The sequence below is a fragment of the Lampris incognitus genome, chromosome 1 (assembly GCF_029633865.1).
Source record: "Lampris incognitus isolate fLamInc1 chromosome 1, fLamInc1.hap2, whole genome shotgun sequence".
Lineage (NCBI taxonomy): Eukaryota > Metazoa > Chordata > Actinopteri > Lampriformes > Lampridae > Lampris > Lampris incognitus.
This window is the reverse complement of record NC_079211.1, coordinates 141,934,279-141,958,947: the sequence shown is the minus strand read 5'-3', so window position 1 is coordinate 141,958,947 and position 24,669 is coordinate 141,934,279. Positions and strand designations below refer to the sequence as shown.

Below are 24,669 nucleotides of genomic sequence, written 5' to 3'. Positions count from 1 at the left end.
GTAGTCTGCAGCCCTCCCCGGGCTGGCAGTGGGGGGGAGCAGCGACCGGGATGGCTCGGAAATGTGGGGGTAATTTGCCGGATACAGCTGGGGAGAAAAAGGGGGGGGAGGGAATCCCAAAAAAAAGAGAATATGTTTACTGTGCAGCGGTAGCGTCTTCATGACTTAGTCAGTACCTAAATACCACATTTGTCAGGGGGATCGAAATACCAAAGTTTGTTTAGGGAGTTACAGCCAAACCCTCCAGTGCTGCGGACATCGCCTCTCAATAAGGAGGAGACACGATCCTTCCTAATAAGGAGAAATCGGTGGACATTTCTGATGAAAAATCCATGCTCGGGACATTGGCTCTTCCTGGGTTGGGCTAATCTGATTAGAGATTCAGCGGTACATTCATCCGCCTTGACGAGGAGGAAGTTGATACAGTTGGTGCCGTTTCTCACATGCGTGCACGCTCCAGCCCAGTGTGGTGGCGTAGTAAGTAGCCTGGCGTAGCGTCAACACAGGTCGAGCACTACATGACTCATCCGCCTACGAGGCGAGCGATCCATAGTGGACCAGTGTGGCATGCAACGGAGGACCTACATGTGACCTCGTCTCTAACATGACCGCATCTCGGCGTTTCTCATCTCAGCATTTCATGTTTCAGGTGCATCTTGCGTAACGTTGTGGGTAAACGTTTCAAGCGTTCTTTGTGTTTTCCCGCAGCGCCCCATGTGGGCCGGTGTCCAAGGGACAACAGGGACAAAGCCAGAGACATAAAAGCACATGAAATGTGGCTGGGGGGGATTTTTTTGTCTGGGGGAACATTTCCTCTGCGCATCGTCGCCACGAGAGGATTCATGTGGTCCCTCGAGGAACTGGGCCAGCTGTTTGTCTTCATGAACGGAACCAATGACGTCACAAGTCCCCACCCCCACCCCTCTCAGTGGAACATCGTTTAACTCAACAGCTTCTTCAGGTCAGAAAGCTGCTGTGATTTTGTTGACGAAGGAGCTTATTTTACAGTTTGGACAACGGCTATGCTTTCCTTTTTTTTTTCCTTTGGAAGGGGAAAATTAGGAAGTAGACTATTGTTTGTCAAGTTGCTGAGTCAGATAAGACTTGCTCGGTAGCGCGGGTTCGGCGAACGTCACCCTGAAGAAACCTTCTGCTGAAATCAGCGAAACCGGGTCCCCCCCGCCCCCGCCCAGAGCAGCAACAAGTGCAAAGGAAAACACAAACAGCAATGCTTGCAAATAGATCTACGAACAGAGCTCATGAATCGCTGGGTCGTCGTGGCTCAGGAGGTAGAGCGGGTCGCCTAGTAATCGGGAAGGTCGCTGGTTCGATCCCCCTAACTGCTCCTGATGAGCAGGCTGGCGTCCTGCACGGCAGCCTCCGCCATCATCTGTGCGTTTGAACGTGCGTGTGAACGTGCGTGTGAACGGGTGTATTGTATTTAGAAATCACGTCAGGACACAGCGCTGTCGCTCGACACAACCTCTCCGTGGCATTCTTTATTTAGACTGACACAGCATCAAAGGCAGACCCGATCAAACAACCCAGAGCCCGCAGGCATCACCAATCGATCCCAGCACAATAGAACAGCACCAAATCAAATGCAGCACTGTCGATGTGTGCATACATAACATTTCCCCCCCCCCCCGGCAGGATTTCAAACATGAAAGGTTGACACAAAGTCCTCTAGGTGGCCAGGGCGTAAACGTGTGCGAACAGGTCGCGGGGCGGCCTGAGGCTGGTCAGGCCGAGGTGGGGAGGGAGATGGCAGGGGAAGCTGAGGCCCAGAAATGTCTGGGGCCCGTGTAGGAGCTGCATGAAGCCCCGGGGCGTCTCGCCATGCTGAGGTAATGGCTATGGTTGTGTCACCAGCTGTGTGTGGCGGAGCTGACACCTTCCGTAGACGACTGGAGTGCCACCGAGTGCCATCGCTGAGGAGGTAAGTGGCTGGGCCCAGCTGACGGGTGACTTGGAGAGGAGAGGACCAGTATGAAGCCATTTTATTGTCCCTGTGGGGCCTGCGGACCCTGACCCAGTCTGACACATTGATGTCTGGCACCCTGGTTCGTTTTGACTGGTCAAACCGTTGCTTCATCCGCGTCTGCTGACGAGTGACTGAGGCTCTGACCCCAGAGGGAGGTGCCTGAGGTGTGGAGGGGCGGAGCCTGTCAAGGGGCATGCACAGTTCCCGGCCTAGCATGAGAGAGGCTGGGGAGACGCCTGTGGTCGAGTGCTGTGTGGCCCGATAGTGCAGCAGAGTGTGACGGATGGCCTGCGTGAAAGAGCACCCTTGGGCCATGTGTGCTCTGAGGCCGTTCTTCAGTGACTGGTGAAAACGTTCAACGCCGCCATTGGCCTGGGGGTGGTAGTACGCAGTGCGTATATGACGGATGCCCTTGCTGTCGAGATAAGCAGTGAACTCAGCAGAGACCAGCTGAGGGCCGTTGTCAGTGGTGATGGCCTTTGGGAGGCCCCAGCGAGAGAAAAGAGAGTCCAGGAAGTCGATGATGATCTGTGAGGTCACAGTGCCGGAAGTGGTGAGTTCAGGCCATTTTGAGTGTAGATCGTAGGCGACCACCATGAAGCGTTGGTGGTGGGGAACTCCATGGATCTCACCACAAATGTCCAACTGCAGGTGTTCCCAGGGCTGAGAGGGCCAGGCGAGAGGTTGCAGGGGTGGGGGAGCCTGGTGGCCAGTCTTGCCACTCACAAGGCAGGCAGAACAGTCCTTCACCAGAGCCTCAATATCTCTGTCTATCCCCGGCCACCACACCAGGTCTCGGCAGCGCTGTTTCAGTTTCACAATGCCCAGGTGGCCTTCATGCGCCGTATTCAAAACACGTGCACGGAGAGCAGCTGGGACCACTGTGCAAAACCCACGTGCCACGCAGGTGTCGTTCCAGCAGGAGAGCTCCTGTCTGACTCGGGCGAACGCAGCCAGCTCCTCTGGGACCTTGTGAGGCCAGCCGTTCTGGATGTAGGTGCGGAGCTGGGAGAGGACAGGGTCCTGTTCGGAGGCTGCCCTCAGCTCCTGCAGAGAGACAGTGGCCTGGAGGGGTGTGTGTAGCATTTGGACAATGTCCTTTTCCACACAGTCAGTGTCCGTCTGTGGAGCTGGGGTGGAGACAGAGCGAGAGAGCAGGTCGGCGACAACATTGTCTCTGCCTGGGGTGAACTGCAGGCTGAAGTTGTACTGGCGGAGGCGGTCAGACCAGCGGTGCAGCCTCAGGGGTTTGTGGCCTGTCCCAGATGTGGACAGCAGCGCTGTCAGGGCCTGGTGATCTGTCCTGAGGGTGAAGGAGCGGCCATAGAGGTAGAGGTGCCACCTTTCACAAGCCCAGATACAGGCTAACGCCTCACGCTCACCCACGGAGTACCGCTGCTCGGTCAGGTTGAGGGCACGGGAGGCGAAGGCAATGGGCTTCTCCACACCGTTCTGGGTTTGAGACAGCACGGCCCCTATCGCTGTGGCTGATGCGTCACAGGTCACAAAGGTGGAGCTGGAGATGTCGAAGTGAGCCAACACTGGTGGTGAAGTCAGTTGAGTCTTAAGATCACGCACAGCGTCACTGCATGCCTTTGACCACACCCATGGCTCGTCCTTACGCAGCAGCTGGCGCAGGGGGGCTGTGGTCGCAGAGTACTGGGGAAGAAACCTCAGGTAGTAACTTGTCATACCCAGGAAGGAGGCGACCTGGGCGGCCGAGCTGGGCTCAGGGATGGCCTGAATGGCGTCCACGTTGGATTGTAGTGGAGTTACACCGCTCGCTGACAGCCGGAACCCAACGAAGTCGATGGCTGGTACAGAGAGGACACATTTCTCAGCACTGAGAGTTAGCTTGTGCTTGGACAGGGCTGCGAAGACCATGTTAAGGCGCTTGTCGTGGATTTCACTGGTGGGCCCGTGTACCACTATATCGTCCAGATAAATGGCCACGCCCAGTATGCCAGCCAGCACGGAGACCATGATTTTCTGGAAGCAGCTAGGGGCGGAGCTGAGACCGAAAGGCATCCTGGTGTAGCGAAACACTCCTGCATGTGTCACAAAGGCTGTGAGGTTTCGGCTGCTGGGGTGGAGGGGCACCTGTAAGTACCCCTGTCTGAGGTCGAGCTTGGAGAACACCTCAGAGCCATAGAACTGAGCAGTGAGTTCTTCTGAGGTGGGCAGTGGATACTTATCAGGGACCACTGCCTTATTTACTGCACGTAGATCGACGCAGACACGCAGGCCCCCCGACTTCTTCTTAGCCACCACGAGGTTTGAGACCCAAGGTGACGCGTCCACCGGTTCAATGATGCCAGCTTCCAGCAGTTGTTGCAGCTCGGCGGAGACCCCATCACGGAGAGCCAACGGGATGCGGCGCAGTGGTTGGATGACAGATTTCACAGCAGGGTTGAGGAGAGGTTGATGGGTGAAGGCAGAGAGGCAGCCCAGCCCCATAAACAGCGATGGCCACTTCTGCTGCCAAGGTGTGGCGACAGTCAGGATTGCTGCCCCCCTTGTGTCTAAGAGGGAAAACCCCAGAGCGGAGAACAGGTCCAGGCCCATCAGGTTGGCCCCACGGCGTGCCACATGAAAAACTGCATTGGGCACCAGCTTGGTTCCATAGCGGACAGTCAGTTGGAGAGAGCCAACCAGATCGATTTTGGAGTCACCATACCCACAGAGGACAGCTGAGGGTGCGGACAGTGGCAGTGAACCGAAAAATTGACTGTAGGTATCAACATTCAGGAGAGACACACTTGCACCGGTGTCCAACAGCAGGGGGATGCACACATCATTAATGTTGACTGTGCATGATTTGAATGACACTGGCCCAGAGCTCACCTTGTGAATGACGGCGGTTGAAGACTGGGGGGTGTGGCCCTCTGACCCAGCCGGGGAAGATCGACAGACGTTGGCAAAGTGATTGTGCTTACCGCAGCTACGGCATGTCTGGCCACGGGCAGGGCAGTTCTGAGCCCTTGAAACATGAGACCGAGATCCACAGTTACCACAGGACTGTTGAGGGCGGGGCCGAGAACGCCGTCGTTGCAGTTGCAAGACGTCCCCAGTGGAGTCGGCGCCCGCCTCGCTCTGGCTGGGTTGCGTCCCGAGGGGCAGCCGTGAGTAGAGGGAGGAGTCGTTGGCAGCTTGACTGGAGGTAGCCACTTGCTGTGTATTTAGCATAGCAGCATACTCAGCTGCTCCCTCAACCTGTAGTGCGATGGTAATTGCTCTGGACAGCAGCAGATCATCTTTTTCCAGCAGGAGAGTCTCACGCACCTTTGCGTTGTTGGTGTGTTCGATTAGCTGGTCGCGAACCATCTCGTCCTGAAGCGCGCCAAACTTGCATGAGCTAGCTAGCCCTCGCAAATTAGCTACGTACTGCCGCACAGACTCACCAGGCAGTTGGTGTCGCTGACGGAATATAAATCGCCGAAGGAGGGCACTCTGTGGAGCAGCGAAATGGGTGCTCATAAGTCCCACAGCATCGGCAAAGCTTGTGACGTTCCCCAGAGTCCCGAGCACACGATGACCCTCTGCTCCCAAGCAGTGAAGCAACAGAGCCGTCTTCCTAGCCTGGCTCACGTCGTCGAGCCCTGAGGCGATGATGTAATTTTCAAAACTATGTAGCCAGCGAGTCCATGGTACCGGAGGCTCGCCAGGTAATGCCAGGAAGGGGGCAGGTGGTGGGAGAGAGATATCAGCCATCCTCGTCGCCAATATTGTATTTAGAAATCACGTCAGGACACAGCGCTGTCGCTCGACACAACCTCTCCGTGGCATTCTTTATTTAGACTGACACAGCATCAAAGGCAGACCCGATCAAACAACCCAGAGCCCGCAGGCATCACCAATCGATCCCAGCACAATAGAACAGCACCAAATCAAATGCAGCACTGTCGATGTGTGCATACATAACAGGGTGACTGTGAGGCATAACGCTGTAAAGCACTTTGCACGGTCGGTCCACCAGGAGAGCGCTATATCATGCGGTCCATTCGCCGTTAATCGCTGTTAAATTACCTTTCTAGACGGTCCCCTGTGTCCGAGCTCTTTTCCAGAGCTGGGATAAGATCAAATGATTTGGGTATTCTGTGACTCTCTACCCGCCGTCCGTTCGCTCGCTTCTTGCCCTGCTTCCCATGAGGGATGTGGTCAGGTTTTTCTCTGCGGCTGGGGGCCGGCCCCGGCCGCAGACCTCCTCCTAACCCACATAAAGGGCTCCTCGCATTGTTCGTGCCGGAAAGAAAACTGTCAAGAGGGCCACGCATAGAAGCCCGATGACTCATGGTCATACGGGTGAACCCTGAACTTCTGTAATCGGCGGTGCGTCGGGAGGGTTACAAACGAGCGGCCCGACGGGAAAACGAGCCGGCATGTCAAAAATATACTTCTTTATCTCAAACGCAGTAAGATGGAGACGTTTAGTGCACCCACCGGGACCGGCGACGACCTGCGGTCAGCGGTGTAGCGGTGTGCTGAGCCGAAAGGCCGGGTTAATCATCGACTGCGTGAGTTGGGAGCTGCTGAGCACAGTCCAGTGAGCCGCTCCGTGTCTTACACACGTGTGTCTTGTGTACACGAGGAGAACCCGCGGGAAAGAAGAAAAAACACACACGCTTCTCGTTTGTCCAAGGTGGCCATATTATTTGCGTTCGCGGTTGTAAACCTGACCTTCAGAAGGCGAGGCCGCCGTATTGCACAGCGATTGAAAAAGAGAGCAAAAGTACTCCGCGATTACTGTTGTAACCTATTTTTCTGGACTTGCCTGTTAGTGATTTTAAGTTCCTGTTATAAGCTGTTGCCGCAGCGTATGCCTTGAGCTCTTATTTTGAAGGCTGAAGAGAGAGCGGAAGTGCTGTACGCAGTGTTGTTGCTGCGGAGTTCTGTTGGGGGAAGAATGCAAATAAAGTGAAAGTGGAACCTCCGTATTTGTTATGTTACAGTTTCATACATACAGTATAGGCGACATCTACAAACCCTCGGTTACACTGGTGGCAGCGGTGGGATCCGGAAGCGTGCAGATCCTCAGAAGTCTCTCCGGAGCGCGGGAATAACAAAGCGCGAGGGCGCGCTTCCGGGAGAGGGTGACGACTGTAAACTACTAATAAGACCCGTTAGCCCCTAGCCAACGGGTCTGACCCTTTATCCGAGCGGTCAGTGATGTCGCCTTGTGGTGCAGTACACCCCGCATCGAATCCCGCACCGGGCAAGAAAATAACCGGTTACACCATCTTCTACCCCCCCCCCCACAAGAATGACAGATGGGCAGGGGAGGCCCTGGTCAGAAACACAAACCGTTGACATCTAAACGGGGAAACGGCCCTCCCCGAAGAAACTGCGACGAGGGCAATTACGAACACATTTGGTGAATAAATAAAAACCGGCGTTTATCTCCAAACATATTTGGTGAGTCACCGCGCAGCTATGCGAGAGCTTGCGAGAGGTCCTGCGAGGGCGATCACGGAGTCCGTCCCCTCTGCAACTTGGCAGATGTGAGAACGCAGGCGTAGACCATACAAGGTCCTGGAGCCGCAAGTTTACGATATGCGGTTATTGGGGGATACACACATTTATCAGGAGGCAACTGCTTCACCTCCATGTATGGTGCTCCCTTTATCTGCTCGGCAGCCGGAGCCGGAGCCGGAGCCTGGCGTTCCTTGTCAATGAAGACGCCGGAGGTGAGCTTTGATCCAGTATCGGGGGGGAGCTCGATTTCCCGCGGGGATACGCTGCAGCCAAAAAAAAGGAACGATGACGTCACGGGAATCTGTTTCGTTATTTCAGGTGGATGATCAAGTGCAAAATAGTCATCATAATCTGCCTGAGATGCTGCGAGGAAGTGCACACTATGATAAAACACACACACACACACACACACACACACACACACACACACACACACACACACACACACTGTCATTTTGCATATTCAAACTCGAGCAAAGCCTGCGGAGATCGTGGGGGGCGCCCTCAGCTTTATCACAAAGGGGATCAGAGCAGGGTGTGGAAATGATCTCAGCGGCAGAAAGGGTCTCTAGGTGACGACTGGGCGAACCTGGGGGGGGGGGAGGGGGACGTGGGGCGTGATGTTTCTGGAGCAGGATGGGAAACCGGCCCGGCGGGGAACATAGTTTGCCATCGCCTCATTAGAAAACCTCTTCGCTGAAGCTGCCGGTGTGGCGGGCCGTACCAGCGGGGAAGGGCAACGAGACATGGCATGTTGAGTAACAATGCCGATAGCACCTTCCCTTCCTGCTCCTGTGGGTGAACATGAGGGTGTGCCCGTGAGCTGCCCTCTTCTGCACTTGCCTCAAAAAGCCAAAACCCGCTTCGTTCACCGTGGGGCCTGGACTGCCCCCCACCCACCCAATCAACGCCGTACAAATCACACCGCTCAGTGATTACCAAGGGGGCTTGTCTTCAGGTAGACTTTAAAGCCCTCCTGTATGTTTTCATCCTCAGACTTGCCCTCTTCTTCTCCTCTCTCTCTCTCTCTCTCTCTCTCTCTCTCTCTCTCTCTCTCTCTCTCTCTCTCTCTCTCCCTCTCTCTCTCCCTCCCTCTCTTTTTTAGGGCATTGACAAATTCCTGGGAAAGCCTGTAGCACTAATCCCATCAATTAGCACATAAGCCACTAAGCAGTCAAGGCAGGTTACTCAACCCTGACATGAAAACAGACTGCAGCGGCACAACCTGCCAGTCATAGGACCACGCACGTCCAACGTTCAGAGTCCTTATCTGATAAGTTTAATCTACCGCACGCACGACTGCGGAAGAACTTGGTACTCACCGAGGGCAATGGCAGCAACCACACAACACACGTCTGTCCGGCGCTGGCCTGTTCAGTGGTGTATGATAATGTAATATTTCAGAGAGTAATCCTGTCCGTGCTCTCTCTTTCATGAAACTAACCAGAGCACACAACCCCTCTCTCTCTCTCTCTCTCTCTCTCTCTCTCTCTCTCTCTCTCTCTCTCTCTCTCTCTCTCTCTCTCTCTCTCTCTCTCTCTCTCTCTCTCTCTCTCTCTCTCTCTCTCACACACACACACACACACACACACACATATACAGAGTGCTTGCTCCGCCTGTGAAGGACTTCCCGGTTGACAGGCATCGCCATAGCAACCTCTAAGGCCCTGTTCAAAAGGCACCCTCCTCTTGGCTCGTCAGCGCGGGGCACCTTCTTCAATGAAGAAGGCCCATTGTTGTGATAAGGTGATATTTCACACAGCGGGGTTAACGAACGGGAAATGCAAATAGTTCATCACCTCCACCTCCCAAAGACTCCACACTGGCCAAAGACTGGACTACTCAGACACCCCCACCCCCAAAACACCACCACCCTACCTCCCCAACACCCACATCTCTTAACTTTCTTTTTCTCGCTCCCATGTTTCCCCTCTCCTTTGTGCAAAGGCCTGTGCATGTTTGTATGCGTGTGTGTGTGTGTGTGTGTGTGTGTGTGTGTGTGTGTGTGTGTGTGTGTGTGTGTGTGTGTGTGTGTGTGTGTGTGTGTGTGTGTGTGTGTTATGGGGGTGCACAGATGCCAGGTCCCTGGCTAGTCAAAGGGACAAGGGGAGAGAATAAGAGATCTCTCTGTTCTGGGAACACTTGAAGCTTCTCCAAGGCGTTAGTCACTGACGTGGTCCACCCCCATGGATACCACAGAGAGTGGACCCAGGACTGGTCTGCTCAGACTCAGACATGTCTTTGCCCCCCCCCCCCTCCCCTCCAAACACACACACACACACATACCTCCCCTGCCGCCCCCCCGCCCCTCCTCCTGCTGTAACATATCTACAGTGCCATGAGGTGTGATGTTTACAGGAAGTCGCTGCTGTTTGACTTTGACCATTAATGGCAGACGGGCGCGTGTTTCTGTGTGCCCTTTCGATGGCACTATCAGAATGAAATAGTCAAAGCAGACGATAGGAGAATGCGCGGGGTAAGAGTTTACATTCAAAGTCTTCAGCTTGATGCATCAAGCGAGGCGCTAAAACAAAACAGAAGTAAAACCACGGAACCAACAACAAGTCAGGCGCAAGGAGTGACGCGCTGGAGTTCTGGCTGCACGAAACAAGGATTTCCGGTTTGCCCACAGTCCTTGCCAACGAAGACAAACACAAAAATGCACAACCTGAACTCCAACGTGCTGACAAGCCAATGTTTTGGTTTTGTGTCAGGTGTCTGGACTTACATTTCCATGGTGCAGGTGAGTGGTTGAGTTAGCCGTAGTCAACCTCGTACCTATAGACTGCCGACTCACTCGGGCCCTGTTCACACCTGGTATTAACATGCGTCTTGAGCGAGCCGGTCACAAGTGGACAGTTCTAAATACAGGTATGAATACACCCAAGACACATCGAGGGTGCATTGAGGTCCAGTCGCCCAGAACACATTCAGAGGTGGTTTGGGCCACATACGGCCACATTCTTTTAGCACTGCCAGTCGTCTCGCTAGTCTTGCCACTGGTAGCAAGGTGGTCTCGGACGAGAGAGTGAGGCTGATGATGCGCAACTCTTCCTCACTTTAATCATCGTGCAAGTCACCAGTCATCCATCACAGGATGACTATATGGTCCTCGTTGCTGCGACGGACGAATAACAACAACATGAACGTGTCCTGGGCCGCACTGAAGGACCACCGACTCAACTGACGTCCTCTGCGTTAGCCGAAGTGCTTACTCACGCCAACGTCAATTAGTATGAAAGTTCTGAAAAGCCCCTAGAGATATACACGAGTGCATCACACATCTTGGGAGATTTGGTTTGGCTGGAACACGGAAAGGAGTAGACCTGGTCTGTTTTGTTTTGATTTTGCCTGCACGCCAAGTTCACTGCAAACTTCTTCTTCTTCTTTTAATTCCCAGCAGCCTAGGCACGGGAAGTGCATTGCGGCCTCCCACCGGTTAAAAACAACAATGCATTTGGTCTTTGCAAACAGAAATGGTGTACATGTTTATGTGCATATAGAGTGGGGAAGTGAGCTCTTAACACATGTGGCCACTCGAGACGCCTGTGGAGACACATTCTAATGCCAGGTGTGAACTAACACATCACCCAAGATGCATGCCCCCCCCCTTTCTCCCCAATTGTATCCGGCCTTGACCGACCAGAGGAGGTGCTAGTGCCGCAGACATGGCTAATTGTGTCTGTAGGGACTCCAGACCAATCCAGAGGTAACACGGGGATTAGAACCACCGAATAGACCCAATAGGCAACAGAATAGATCACCATGCCACCCGGACGCCCAAGATGGATGTTAATGCCCAGTGTAAACAGGGCCTCACAGAGCTAACTGGATTACACAAGTTATAAAATAACAACATACACGATTCAAATTTACTCAAGTTCAAGGCTGCTCTCGTCTCTATAACGTGTGTGTGTGTGTGTGTGTGTGTGCGTGTGTGTGTGTACACATGTTTAACTATCCTAATGTGGACCAATGTCCTCATTAGGACAGAAAAACCAGAAACCACCTACCTTGTGTGGCCCTTTTAGAGGTCCTCACAAGTTAAAGGGTCTATTTTAGGGTTGGGACTTGGTTTTAGGGTTAAGGTTAGAATTAGGGTTAGGTTAAGGTTAGAGTAAGGGTTAGGGTTAGGTTAAGGTTAGGGTAAGGGTTAGGGTTAGGTTAAGGTTAGGGTAAGGGTTAGGGTTAGGCATGTAGTTTGCCTGGTTAAGGTTAGGGTTAAGGGCTAGGAAATGAATGTAGTCAATGAGGGGTCCTCAGAAGGATAGTGAAACAAGTGTTTGTGTGTGCGTGTTAAGAGAGAGAGTGAGACAGTTTATGTGCCCTGGCCAGTTCCAATTTGGGATCGAAGGAGTCAACTTTTTTAATAATTCAGTGGTCTGGCTCGGCTGGAGTGAAACGCAGGAGGAGAATGCCCATATCCGTTTACCGAGCATGTACGCTGCCTCCTCACAGGGTTGTTTTTACCCAACACCGAAACCGAGTCGGGAGCTGCGCAGGGGCCGAGTCCTTATCGGGGTCTGTAGCCACATGAACAAGACATCCGTCCTGCTGTGACCACATCTGACACCCTGTCACTCTGCAGCTGAACGAGGTAACCACGCAAGAGGCCATGGCGGCTCTGGCCCAGGACACAAACCCTCTCACACTGGTTACCCGTTCCCCCTCGTCTCGTTCTCCTGACCGCACAGACACACGCTTCCCCCCTCCGCCGTCACCTCTACGGCCGAGGAACCACATCATCTAGGGCGGAGGGGGAGAGTCGTATATCGCATCGCCTGACTCCGTGTGCCTCTCGGTTCGCTCATGACAAATGAATTAGCACAGCTCAGGCCGATGCTATGTCGTGGCCTCATTGCAGAGGCCGGTCCATTGTCCCGACACAGTGAGGGGTATGTACCAGGATGTTACTACGGAGCAACCGTGAGGCTCATTAGAAGCCCGGCGGCCAAAAGATCCTTACGACTGAATACCCCACGACATAAATCTGTTACATAATCATAAAAATACACCACTTCCTCACCATAGCACTGTTGTTCTTCTCCCTTTTCTGCTTCACCCACTACCAAGGGAGAGCTTTCCCTCTGCCAGGCAGGAAGCCGGGGAGCAAGTCAGGCGGTGTTCGAATTAACAAACGAAAGTTCTCCTTCAACAAGATCCGGCAGTGCTGACCATTAAACGCCGGACATGCACGTAAGCGAAAGCGTGTCGACTGATTCGGAGAAAGGAGCCCGCACAGGCCTTTGTCATGTAGGACAGGAGCATCGTGGGACGTGCTCTGAGGTGGCGCTGGTGGAATGCCTTTCAGGGAGACACAAAAGCGCCAGAGTTTATTTCACCGGTAAACAAAACTCTGCCCGCAGGTCCGTCTCCCAGGCCTCCGGGTCACCCCGCCGGCTGATGAGGACAAACATTCGGGGGGGGGGGGGTGTAGTGGCGTTTCCCCCGCCGCTCCCGGGATGCTGATAAGTTACGAGGGGGCTTCCCGTTCACTGCAGCGTAGTGGATGTCAACGGGCCGAGTGCCCAGGAGGCCATCCTAGACTTGCCGAGGCTATTCGGGTACCACCTCGAATGCCACAACTATGTGTGCAGGTGAAGCCCAAAACCCACGTGGGGGGGGGGGGGTTAAAGTCATCCATTACATGCATACGGTTAGCAAAGCAGACACGGACACAACAGGGACCGGTACCTTGGCGGTCTGATGATGAGAACTTTCTGAACTACAGACAGCGAGAGACTGACATCTACCCTAAGGTGGCTCTCCTTTCATCCTCCCTCCGATCTGGTGCCCCTCAAGTTCCTGTTGTTCAACTGTTGCCAAACAACACCGGGGCAAAAAAAAACAAAAAACAACAACAGAATACCCCAGACATTTCAGAGCGATCACCGACGAGCAACGCGTTAGATCACCTTCGTGGATTCTAGACAGCCTCCAACATGTTTTAGCCTGAACGTCCTCATTTAGGTGGTAGCGTTTAGGGCGTTAATGTCCAATGCACTTGACTTTCTCCCCAGAGTTTTCTGCCTCCGCCGAGAGGCGGCTAAAAGACAACCGACGGCGTGCTCTGATCGGTCAGTTCACGTTCACGTTCAGACAGCTGAGAAAACATCAGTTCAGACAAGCACTTCATACCTCTGCCAACTCACAATAGCAACAACAGAGGCTTTATTCTACTGCTGGAAAGAAAAAAGAAGGCTGTCCAAGGTTGGTTAATTGTGAGCATCTTGTGGTTGGGTTAATCGTGAGCCTAGCCCTGGCTGTAATAGCGTGAAGTAGCAGCACAAGTTATACAGTACTTACTGCAGTACCGGCTGAGCAATGAGGTCTCCTCAGTGCAGCTAGACAGAGACGGGAAGAGAATGAAAAGAAAGGAGGGAAGGCACAGGGAACCACTGCTGCCGCCCACTCTCCCTCTCCCTCTCCCTCTCTCTCTCTCCCTCTCGCTCTCTCCCTCTCGCTCTCGCTCTCCCTCCCTCTCGCTCTATCTTTCCTCTGACTCAGGCTAGCAGGGGTCCTTTATCCTCAGCGAATGATTCAGCTCGCGTCTGAACTTTCGGCTGCATGTGTGGGCGCGCATATGTGTGTGTGTGTGTGCGGTGTATGTTCGCATGTGCACACATGTGTGTTTTGTGCACACGTCTGCGTCTGTGCATGCATGCACAATGCAAGTCCTGCAAAAAAAAAAAAAAAAAAAAAACCACCCACGGCTCCACGCTCAAGCTCATCTGGGAGAGGGGACTCTGTAATAGTTTCCATCCACAGCTGGAAATAATAGAGATTCCCATACAGGCACAGGCCCTGTGGCACCGCCCTTGAGTGTTTTTAAGAGCAGGAAAGAAGGGAGGCCATTTCCATAGCCACCTAAACAAACAGGGCTGTTTGACACACATTCAATAAATTTGTTCACTCAATACCTGAGGTTTATGCGAAACAATAGCCCCAGATGTTGTCTCTCTCTCTCTCTCTCTCTCTCTCTCTCTCTACCGCCTTTATTTCAGATGCAAAAGCGAGGCCCGGGGTGCTTTTCCATGAGCGCCACGTGACTCATGGACTTAGCGTCATGCACTGTCACTGTACAAGGTCCATCTGTCCATGTAGGTGAGATAATTATTCATAGACTTATCACACACACACACACACACACACACACACACACACACACACACACACACACACACACACACACACACACACACACACACACACACACACACACACACACACACACACACACATTCGAGGACCTCGGTGAAGAATCAATGTTTCCATGTTCTGTTCCAAAGAAATTCCCATGACCCAACCAGCGGGGAGAGAGAAAAATGGTCGCAAAGGAAGGAAGACGAGATAACAGGCTAACCAGTTACCGGTGATTTCCACTTCAGCGCCACGGTATCCCACTATCTCACTGTCGCTGTTGCATGAAAGGAACGTTGTTACCATTACCTAAGATGACTCAAGGTCTCGCTCACTTACTGTAAAGCGAGTGTCTCTTCTTGGACGGTCATCTCCGTCGAACTCCCCGATAAGTGAGAAGCCCGTCCGTCCGTTTCAACTCCCAAAGTGCCCGAGATATCCTCCCGGCCTGCTGGGGAATTCCGCCTCTCTGGGATCCGAGACCGCTCTCAGCTCTTGCCGTGTATCCAAGATAAATATTTAACAGCTTGGCTGCGAGAGCAACAACCAAAGGTCACACCCCGCCTTTCCCTTCTACCTAACGCAGTCCATCTCCACCTAGGACTGGGAAGACAATCCGTTGCCAGCCAGTAACACCTCGAGAGCGCCCTGGATCACTAGCTGTGGATTTGCCAGTCACAAAGGGGGGGGGGGGAGTAATCAGTCCAACAAACTCTCAGCGACCTTGTTCCTGCTCGTGAAGCTGTCTGAGATGTAATTAGTTTTGGGAAACATTCACCGGGCCGCTAATGACCCATTTGTAGTGGCGCTGAACGGATCATCGCTTCTGTTGCGGTTTGAGTACCATTACCAAAACATTTCTAAATATAAGTACACATCACCTGCAGCAAACTGAAATATCTTGCACTCACATTAGTGAACGAGGTCCAGCTTATCCCACTTTTTCATTGCAGGTCATTTTGACAGCACGGTATTCCCACAATCAGCGGTGCAACACTGCCCCCCTGTGGCTACCAAGAAGAAGTGCGTTGAATAGCAGGCACCGCAGGAGTACTTGCACCAAATCCAGTATCGTGAACTTAAGCGCTTCAGTAAAGCATTTCAGTAAAGCGAGCACGTTTATTTATATAGCACATTTCGTACACAAGGACATTCAGTGTGCTTTACACAAATAAAACCAGAAAAGGAACAACCATATGAAATATAATTAAAAGAGAGTAAATAAAAACAACCGTATATAAAATATAATTAAAAGAGCACAAAGTACATAAAATGTACCTTGAATTAGTAATCAAAAAGAGTAATATAATTAAAAGATTAAAAGATAGATACCATAAAAACAAAATACATACCTATATATACCTATACCTATATATACCTATATATACCTATATATCTATATATACCTATATATCTATATCTATCTATATCTATATCTATCTATATCTATATCTATATCTATATATATATATATATATATATATATATATATAACATAGTCACTTGCCCACAGGGAGTGACTACAGATCTACTTCCAGAATTAAAGTGCAGTAGGAATAAGGTGCAAGTTTGAATGCTCAACCATAGGCACAAGAAAAAAAGAAATTTTTTTTTTACCTAGATTTAAAAATTGCTATATTTGGGGCATGTCGCATCTCTACTTTACTGCTGAATTAAGCAGCTTATACAGAATTTAATCTCAATAACTTGGACGACACATCGGATTTGCGGCCTCTTGCCGGGCGCGCTTTATTAGAGAGCGAAGTGGCACGAGCCTACCCACAATGCCCTTCCCACCCTGAGGGGCGTGGTAACCACAGACATGACAGCCCCCCTTTTCTTGGCATTACACTCTAATTAGCCAAAAAGTACAGCTGAGGATTGTACACACATTAATGCAGCTATTGCATATTAAACCATATTACAGTAGTTCTCAAAACATCGTTTGACACCTCGCAGCAGTCATAGCCGTTATAACATCAGATAACTTTTTTTATTTTAAGAAACCAAATCACTGTATCCTCAAATTATTACCTGTACGTTATAAATCAGCGTATCCTTACAGTATTTTCAAATCAGAAACATTGTAGAAACTCTTTTTTTTCCCCGAACACATTAACTAGTGAGAATCCCTCATCACTTTAAAACCCAGTCAGACAGTCTGCTGGGTGTTGGCTTGATCCTCGGCGGCCTGTCTGGCACGCCTGCCTGTATTTGTACGTCAGAGCCCTGCTGGGTTTGTGGACTCTTGAGTATCGGTGGCGTGTGTGTGTTCTTCTGTTGCCCCTCTGATTTCTGTATCCTCGGCTTCCTGTATTTCCCCCTCTTCTTGAAATGTCCCTCGTTTCAGTCTATTTCCTTCGTATCTCTTAACGAAGGTGCTGTTTCTCGAATCCCGTGCTCCTGTTGGTGATTCCACCGCACCACGTTGTTTCCGGTCCTGCTGATGCTCTTGTGCGGTGTGGCGTTGAATGTGGTGGAGAACCTGTCAGTTGTGTCCCGTCTCGGGAGAACAGTACCACCGACACTGACCTCTGACCTCTGCGCTCCTCTGCGTGGGTCTGCATACAGCTGACTCTCAGCCTTTTGCTCGGCGTCACGGTCGCGCACTTCCTGACCTGTGTTCCCTTCAGTCGGTTCAGCTGGCTTTCCTCTCATCTTTCGCTTGAAAAGCATTTCCGCAGGGCTTTTACCCCTTGAGGGATGGAGGATGCCCCTGTAGATTGTCACATATTTCCTCGGTTCTTTCTTCCGATCCGGTCCCTCTGGTTGAGCAATCCCAATCCTCTTCAGCGGTGACGCGTCCTGACGCTCAACTCCTCCGTTGGCCTGAGCGTATTTCGGTGTGGTTTTCATGTGTGTGATGCCGTTTTCCTCGCAGTACAGTCTAACTTGTTCAGATCTGAACTGAGGTCCATTGTCAGACTTGATTGTGACTGGCAGTCCATGTCGACTGAATATTTACTCCACGCTGTCTATGACCCTCTCTGATGTGGTGGTGGTCATGACGTCATATCCGTAATACCGGCTGAAATAGTCTACTACCACTAAAATGGAGTGGTTAGACGGGAGAGGCCCCGGTAGGTCAACGGCGACATCCCGCCAGGGTCCATCAGGTAGCGGTGTGGGTCTCAGCGGTTCAGGTGGGTCAGGTCTAGCCACTATCTGACATCCGTGGCAGGCTTTACAGTGTCTCTCCGCAGCCCTATCCATGCCAGGCCACCGCACTTTTGTCCTGAGATGCTGCTTTGTTCCCACGATACCCAGATGTCCCTCATGGCCTAGTGCAAGTGCCCGCATCCGCAAGGCCTTTTGGCACCACTATGCGTGTGCCTCTCAGAACAAGATGTCCCACTGTGCATAGCTCACTTTACAATGACAGCATACGGTTGGCACTTTTCAAAGTGTCCAGTCGCTATGGCTTCGCGTACCTCATGAAGCTCTGGGTCAGCGGCAGACGCTTCCTCCACTTCTCGGGTGGTGAGTGCTCTCGGCGTTGCGTTCACCGCCACAAACCTCACATACTCATCAGCTCCATGCCCATCCACAGTGGGGATTGGGAAGCGTTCCCTCACTATGGCCTCGTTGGCCCGTCTCATATCAAGGCAAAGTCGGACATCATTTCCGGGTTTTGGGACAATCACGACCGGATTCACCCACGGGGTGGGCCCGTTCACTGGTTCAATAATGTCCAAATCCTCCAATTCCTTTATTCTTGACTCTACTGCCCCCCGGAGGTTAAATGGAATTCGCCTGAGTGGCTGGGCTACTGGTTTGACCTCTGGGTTAACGTGTAGACCAGGGGTGGGTAACCAGGGGCCATGGAGAGCCATGTGTATGCAGGTTTTCCCTCCAGCCGGACTCCACACCAGGTGAGGTCACTGATTAGCAACCCTTCGACCAAAGAGGAGGAATGTATCAGTGAAGTCACCTGGTGTGGAGTCCGGCTGGAATGAAAACCTGCAGACACATGGCTCTCCATGGCCCCTGGTTACCCAGCCCTGGTGTAGACTGGCCTGTCTCGTTTTCCGTTTCCCAACTCCACTGAATACTTCAGGGTACTGCTGCTGGAGCGTTTGCTTCATCTCTGTGACGGCAGCAATGTCGGCACCTATTCTCAGGACGGCCAGTCGCATCGCTGTTTCTTTTCCCAGCAGTGGTTCACCTTTTCCCCTGATTACAATGAATTCTGCACATTCAGTTTTGTTACCTATTGACACATCACATGTAAATGCACCCTTGACAGTTAATGGCTCACTGGAACAATATGAGTACAATTTCCTCTCTGTCCTAGGGACATAGGAATGACACTTAATGTGTTCTGCTTTCAATTTTCCCCACACATTTTCTCCCATCACATTGCTTGTTGCGCCAGAGTCAATGAGCATTTTCATATTCACCCCCCCCCCACACACACACACACACAGAAGTTCAGTCTCTCTGACATGTGATTGTAATCAATGACAAATGCAAAGTCCTCCTGTTCGTCAACATTGTTCACGTTTTGTGTCGCTTTCTCTGCGGCATACCTTTGCAAAGTGATCCTTACCCTGACACTTGTGGCATGTCTGGCCACGTGCGCGGCATTTTGGATCTCGGCCAATGTGATCAGAATTTCCACATCATTTTTATTGTCTCTGTTCGGTTTACCTTTTGTTCCGTGCTTTCCCTTTTTTCCTTTATGGTCAACTCTGTGTACAGTCTCCGGGGTAGCCAGTGGCGGATCTGAGATTTTTTCCTGGGGTGGCAAAGGGGTGGCATGAGGTTCAAGGAGGGGGGCAATGGACATTATTCTAAACGTATTATTACTCAAAACTCGGATTTCATCGAATGTATTTTGTTCTCTACTGTTTGAGATGAGTTTGGTGCGGGTCTCATTGACCTTCACCATGCATGTACATAAAATATACTTTAAAAACATATTATCTGATTTATAAATGGGGTGGCAACAGGGGTGGCAAGACTGTGTCCCAGAGGTGGCAGCTGCCACCCCTGTTGCCACCCCGTAGATCCGCGCCTGGGGGTAGCTCCGGTCGATGTGCACGATATGTTAGCCATTTGCTCCTCGATGCTCCCACAACGAGCAGCTAGTATGTCCAGTGTTACTGCTAGCGTCAGCCCACGAGCCTCTTCCAACAGCTTCCTGCGCACATGCTCCGATGTTCCCTTACTTAGAATAGCATCCCTTACTTGGTTATCAGAATCTCCCCCGTATCCACAGTCTCTCACGGCCTGTCTCAGGCGTGCAGCAAATTGCTGCACTGTCTCAGCTGAGTTCTGGTGCATTTTTTTGGAAATGCGTGCCTTGCTAGCGCTGTGTTGACTTGGGGCACGAAGTATGCATTCAAAGCCTCGCCCGCCTTCTTGTAGTCCGTTGCATCACCAGTGTCCGGTAAAGTTGAAAAAACGCCCTGAACGTCTGGTCCAGCTAGATGTAGTAATAGTGCACGTCTCCTTTGCTTTGTAGCTTCAGGTGAATCGTCAGCCAAGGTGAGCCCTTTTCCGTCAGCATATAGTAGCTCGAACGATGTTAGCCACCGCTTCCATCTGGCACCTAACGTGGCTGGCCCTGTGTAGCATGCGACATTTTGAATCCCGGATTTCTCCATACTAACTAGCTAAACTTGACTCTTTTAACTACCTAATGCATGTTAATCCTCGTCGCCAATGTTGTATCTCTACTTTACTACCGAATTAAGCAGTTTATACAGAATTTAATCTCAATAATTTGGACGACGCATCGAATTTGCGGTCTCTTGCTGGGCACGCCTTATTAGAGAGCCCGAACTGGCACGAGCGTACCCACAATGCCCCCCCCCCTGAGGGACGTGGTAACCATAGACATGACAGGGCACATCTAAGATCTTCTGGTAGTTTGTTCCAGTTGCATGCAGCATAACAGCGAAATGCTGCTTCAGCATGTTTGGTTTGGACTATGGGCTGAACTAACTGACCTGAGTCCATGGATCTTAGAGCCCTACCCGGTTTATACTCTTCAAGCATGTCAGTGATGTATTCTGGGCCTACACCATTCAGTGATTTGTAGACAAGCAGCAGCAGCACTTTAAAGCCAGTGTAAAGATTTCAGGACTGGAGTAATGTGGTCTGTTCTCTTGGTCCTGGTTAAAACTCTAGCATCAGCATTCTGAATGAGGTGCAGCTGTTTAATGGCCTTTTTGGGAAGACCAGTTAAGAGACCGTTGCAGTAATCAATTTTACTGGAAATAAAAGCATCGATGAGCTTCTCTTTGTCATTTTGTGATATTTTTGAGATGATAGAAGGCTTTTTTAGTGATTGCTTTGATATGGCTAGTGAACGTGAGATCTGAGTCTATTAAAACGCCAAGATTTTGGACTTGGTCTTTGGTTTTTAAAGCTCAAGACTTGAGTTGTTCATTTATAATAGTTATCTTTGTTGCCACACCCATAATCTCTGTTTTTCCTCATTTAATTGAAGAAAGTTTTTGCTCAGCCAATTATTTATCTGCTTCAAACAGTGACACTGTGAGTCTATTGGACTGAGATCATCAGGTGAGAGAGCCAGATATATCTGATTATCATATGCATAACTATGGTAATCCATGTTGTTGCTCTGACGAATTTGGCCTAAAAGGCAGCATGCAAAGATTAAACAGGAGAGGTCCGAGAACTGATCCCTGGGGGATTCCACATGTCATAGCCACTCTATCAGATTCATAACTGCCAATGGTGACGAAGTAACTCCGGCCTTCTAAATAAGACATGAACCAATTAAGGACTGCTCTTGAAAGTCCTACCCAATGTTCCAGCCTGTCCAACAGTATTCTGTGATCCAGTTTCAAATGCTGCACTGAGATCAAGTAAAACCAGAACAGATATTTTACCTGAGTCAGTATTCAGCTGTATGTAATTTAACACTTTCATAAGAACTGTTTCAATACTGTGGTTAGGTCAGAAACCTGAGTGATATCTGTCAAAATGAGTTAAAGAATTTGCTGAGTTGATTAGAAACAACTTTCTCGATGATCTTAGCCATAAAAGGAAGATTTTAAACTGTTCTATAGTTATTTAACACGGAGGTATCCAGAGTTCTCTTTTTTTTATGAGTGGCTTAATGGCAGCTATTTTTAGTGTATTTGGGTAAGTGCCTGATAGCAGTGAGCTATTAACTATTTGATGTAACTCCGTTTTTACAGAGTTAAAAATAGTTTTTAAAAAAATCAGACAGCGGTGTGTTGAAACAACAAGTTGATGATTTAAGATGCCGAACTGTTTTCACAAGAGTTTCTTGATCAATGGTATTAAATTGTGACATAATGACCAGATTATTTCTAGGCGGTCGTAGAGACTGCATAGTTTTATTGCTTGAGTGTGTGGCGTTGATGGTCTGTCTAATAGTTTTTCACCAAAAATGCAAGCACATTCATTACATTACTCTGTGGCGAGGAGTTCTGGGACTATTTTATTTGGAGAGTTTGTAAGCTTGTCAAACATGGCAAATAGAGTGCGGCTATTATTGATGTTCCTGTTAATCAAGTTAGAAAAATGTAGCTGTCTACCCTTACATAACTCATAGTTAAAATTAGAAAGGCTTTGTGTATACAAGTCGTAGCAGATTTGAAGTTTAGTTTTCCTCCATTTGCGTTCGGCTTTCCTGCATTCTCTTTTCAGGGCTTTTACCATCATAGTATTTCTCTTCTTTTTGCTCAAGAGTTTTCTTGACTTTTACCAGTGCAACAACATCCATGACATTCAAAATATTCAAGTTAAAATGACCCAGGAGTACATCAACTGACTCTGAATTCATGGTTTGTGACATGGTAAGCAGGAGTTTAAAGCTATTATACATTGAATTTGCATCTGATGTGACATAGCCCTAAATTTGCTTTCTATTAACTTCTATTAATTTCTTATCCACCCCTTTCATTCACAGTGTATTACTGTTGATATCTACATAGTGGAGGTATGTTGATATCTATACAGTGGAGGTATGTTGATAGCTACATAGTGGAGGTATGTTGATATCTATATAGTGGAGGTATGTTGATATCTATATAGGGGAGGTACACTCCCCGGCCACTTTATTAGGCACACCTGTCCAACTGCTTGTTAACGCAAATTTCTAATTAGCCAATCACATGGCAGCAACTCAATGCATTTAGGCATGTAGACACGGTCCAGACGATCTGCTGCAGTTCAAACCGAGCATCAGAATGGGGAAGAAAGGTGATTTAAGTGACTTTGAACGTGGCATGGTTGTTGGTGCCAGACGGGCTGGTCTGAGTATTTCAGAAACTGCTGATCTACTGGGATTTTCACGCACAACCATCTCTAGGGTTTACAGAGAATGGTCCGAAAAAGAGAAAATATCCAGTGAGCGGCAGTTCTGTGGGCGAAAATGCCTTGTTGATGCCAGAGGTCAGAGGAGAATGGCCAGACTGGTTCGAGCTGATAGAATGGCAACAGTAACTCAAATAACCACTCATTACAACCGAGGTATGCAGAAGAGCATCTCTGAACGCACAACACGTCGAACCTTGAGGCAGATGGGCTACAGGAGCAGAAGACCACACCGGGTGCCACTCCTGTCAGCTAAGAACAGGAAACCGAGGCTACAATTCGCACAGGCTCACCAAAATTGGACAATAGAAGATTGGAAAAACGTTGCCTGGTCTGATGAGTCTCGATTTCTGCTGCGACATTCGGATGGTAGGGTCAGAATTTGGCGTCAACAACATGAAAGCATGGATCCATCCTGCCTTGTATCAACGGTTCAGGCTGGTGGTGGTGGTGTAATGGTGTGGGGGATATTTTCTTGGCACACTTTGGGCCCCTTTGTACCAATTGAGCATCGTGTCAACACCACAGCCTACCTGAGTATTGTTGCTGACCATGTCCATCCCTTTATGACCACAGTGTTCCCATCTTCTGATGGCTACTTCCAGCAGGATAACGCGCCATGTCATAAAGCTCGAATCATCTCAGACTGGTTTCTTGAACGTGACAATGAGTTCACTGTACTCAAATGGCCTCCACAGTCACCAGATCTCAATCCAATAGAGCACCTTTGGGATGTGGTGGACCGGGAGATTCGCATCATGGATGTGCGGCCGACAAATCTGCAGCAACTGCGTGATGCTATCATGTCAATATGGACCAAACTCTCTGAGGAATGTTTCCAGTACCTTGTTGAATCTATGCCACGAAGGATTGAGGCAGTTCTGAAGGCAAAAGGGGGTCCAACCCGGTACTAGCAAGGTGTACCTAATAAAGTGGCCAGTGAGTGTATGTTTATATCTATATAGGGGAGGTATGTTGATATCTATATAGTGGAGGTATGTTGATATCTATATAGTGGAGGTATGTTGATATCTACATGGTGGAGGTATGTTGATATCTATATAGTGGAGGTATGTTGATATCTATATGGTGGAGGTATGTTGATATCTATATAGTGGAGGTAAGTTGATGTCTATATAGTGGAGGTATGTTGATATCTATATAGTGGAGGTAAGTTGATATCTACATAGTGGAGGTATGTTGATGTCTATATAGTGGAGGTAAGTTGATATCTATATAGGGGAGGTATGTTGATATCTATATAGGGGAGGTATGTTGACATCCATATAGTGGAGGTATGTTGATATCTATATAGTGGAGGTATGTTGATACATACATGGTGGAGGTAAGTTGATATCTATATAGGGGAGGTATGTTGACATCTATGTAGTGGATGTATGTTGATATCTACATAGTGGAGGTATGTTGACATCTATATAGGGGAGGTATGTTGAGATCTATATAGGGGAGGTATGTTGATAGCTACATAGTGGAGGTATGTTGATATCTATATAGGGGATGTATCCTTATAAGCCAATTTTGGCTTCTAGGCTCACCAACCCAATGTTTTAAATTGAATGAATTATCCTTGTCTTTTTTTGTTGAGTGTTGTCTATGAAGTCGTGTCTCAGAAATATGTTTCCTTGGCGAATAAGGTGAAGTCCATTGCACTTTTGTGTTTGTTAATTATTTATGAATGGCACATCCCATCAGCCCAGATAAAATGTATATTACCTCTCTACTGCCATGTGTGA

At 49.8% G+C, this 24,669-nt stretch overlaps 1 protein-coding gene across 7 annotated transcripts in view; it reads right to left on the bottom strand.

The window, feature by feature from the left end:
* Nucleotides 1-15,078, bottom strand: part of sorbs3 (sorbin and SH3 domain containing 3) — a 36,069-nt gene extending 20,991 nt beyond the window's left edge. For 4 of the 7 annotated variants that reach the window (XM_056275559.1, XM_056275563.1, XM_056275566.1 and 1 more), the window contains exon 1: nucleotides 13,763-13,932. The gene's annotated coding sequence lies outside the window, so the exon portion shown is untranslated. Of the gene's footprint in view, nucleotides 1-6,967; nucleotides 7,080-8,778; nucleotides 8,792-13,762; nucleotides 13,933-14,935 lie in introns of those variants that run through there. The other 3 variants (XM_056275560.1, XM_056275561.1, XM_056275562.1) reach the window with 3 other exon arrangements.
* Between the last annotated feature and the right edge of the window lie 9,591 nt (nucleotides 15,079-24,669).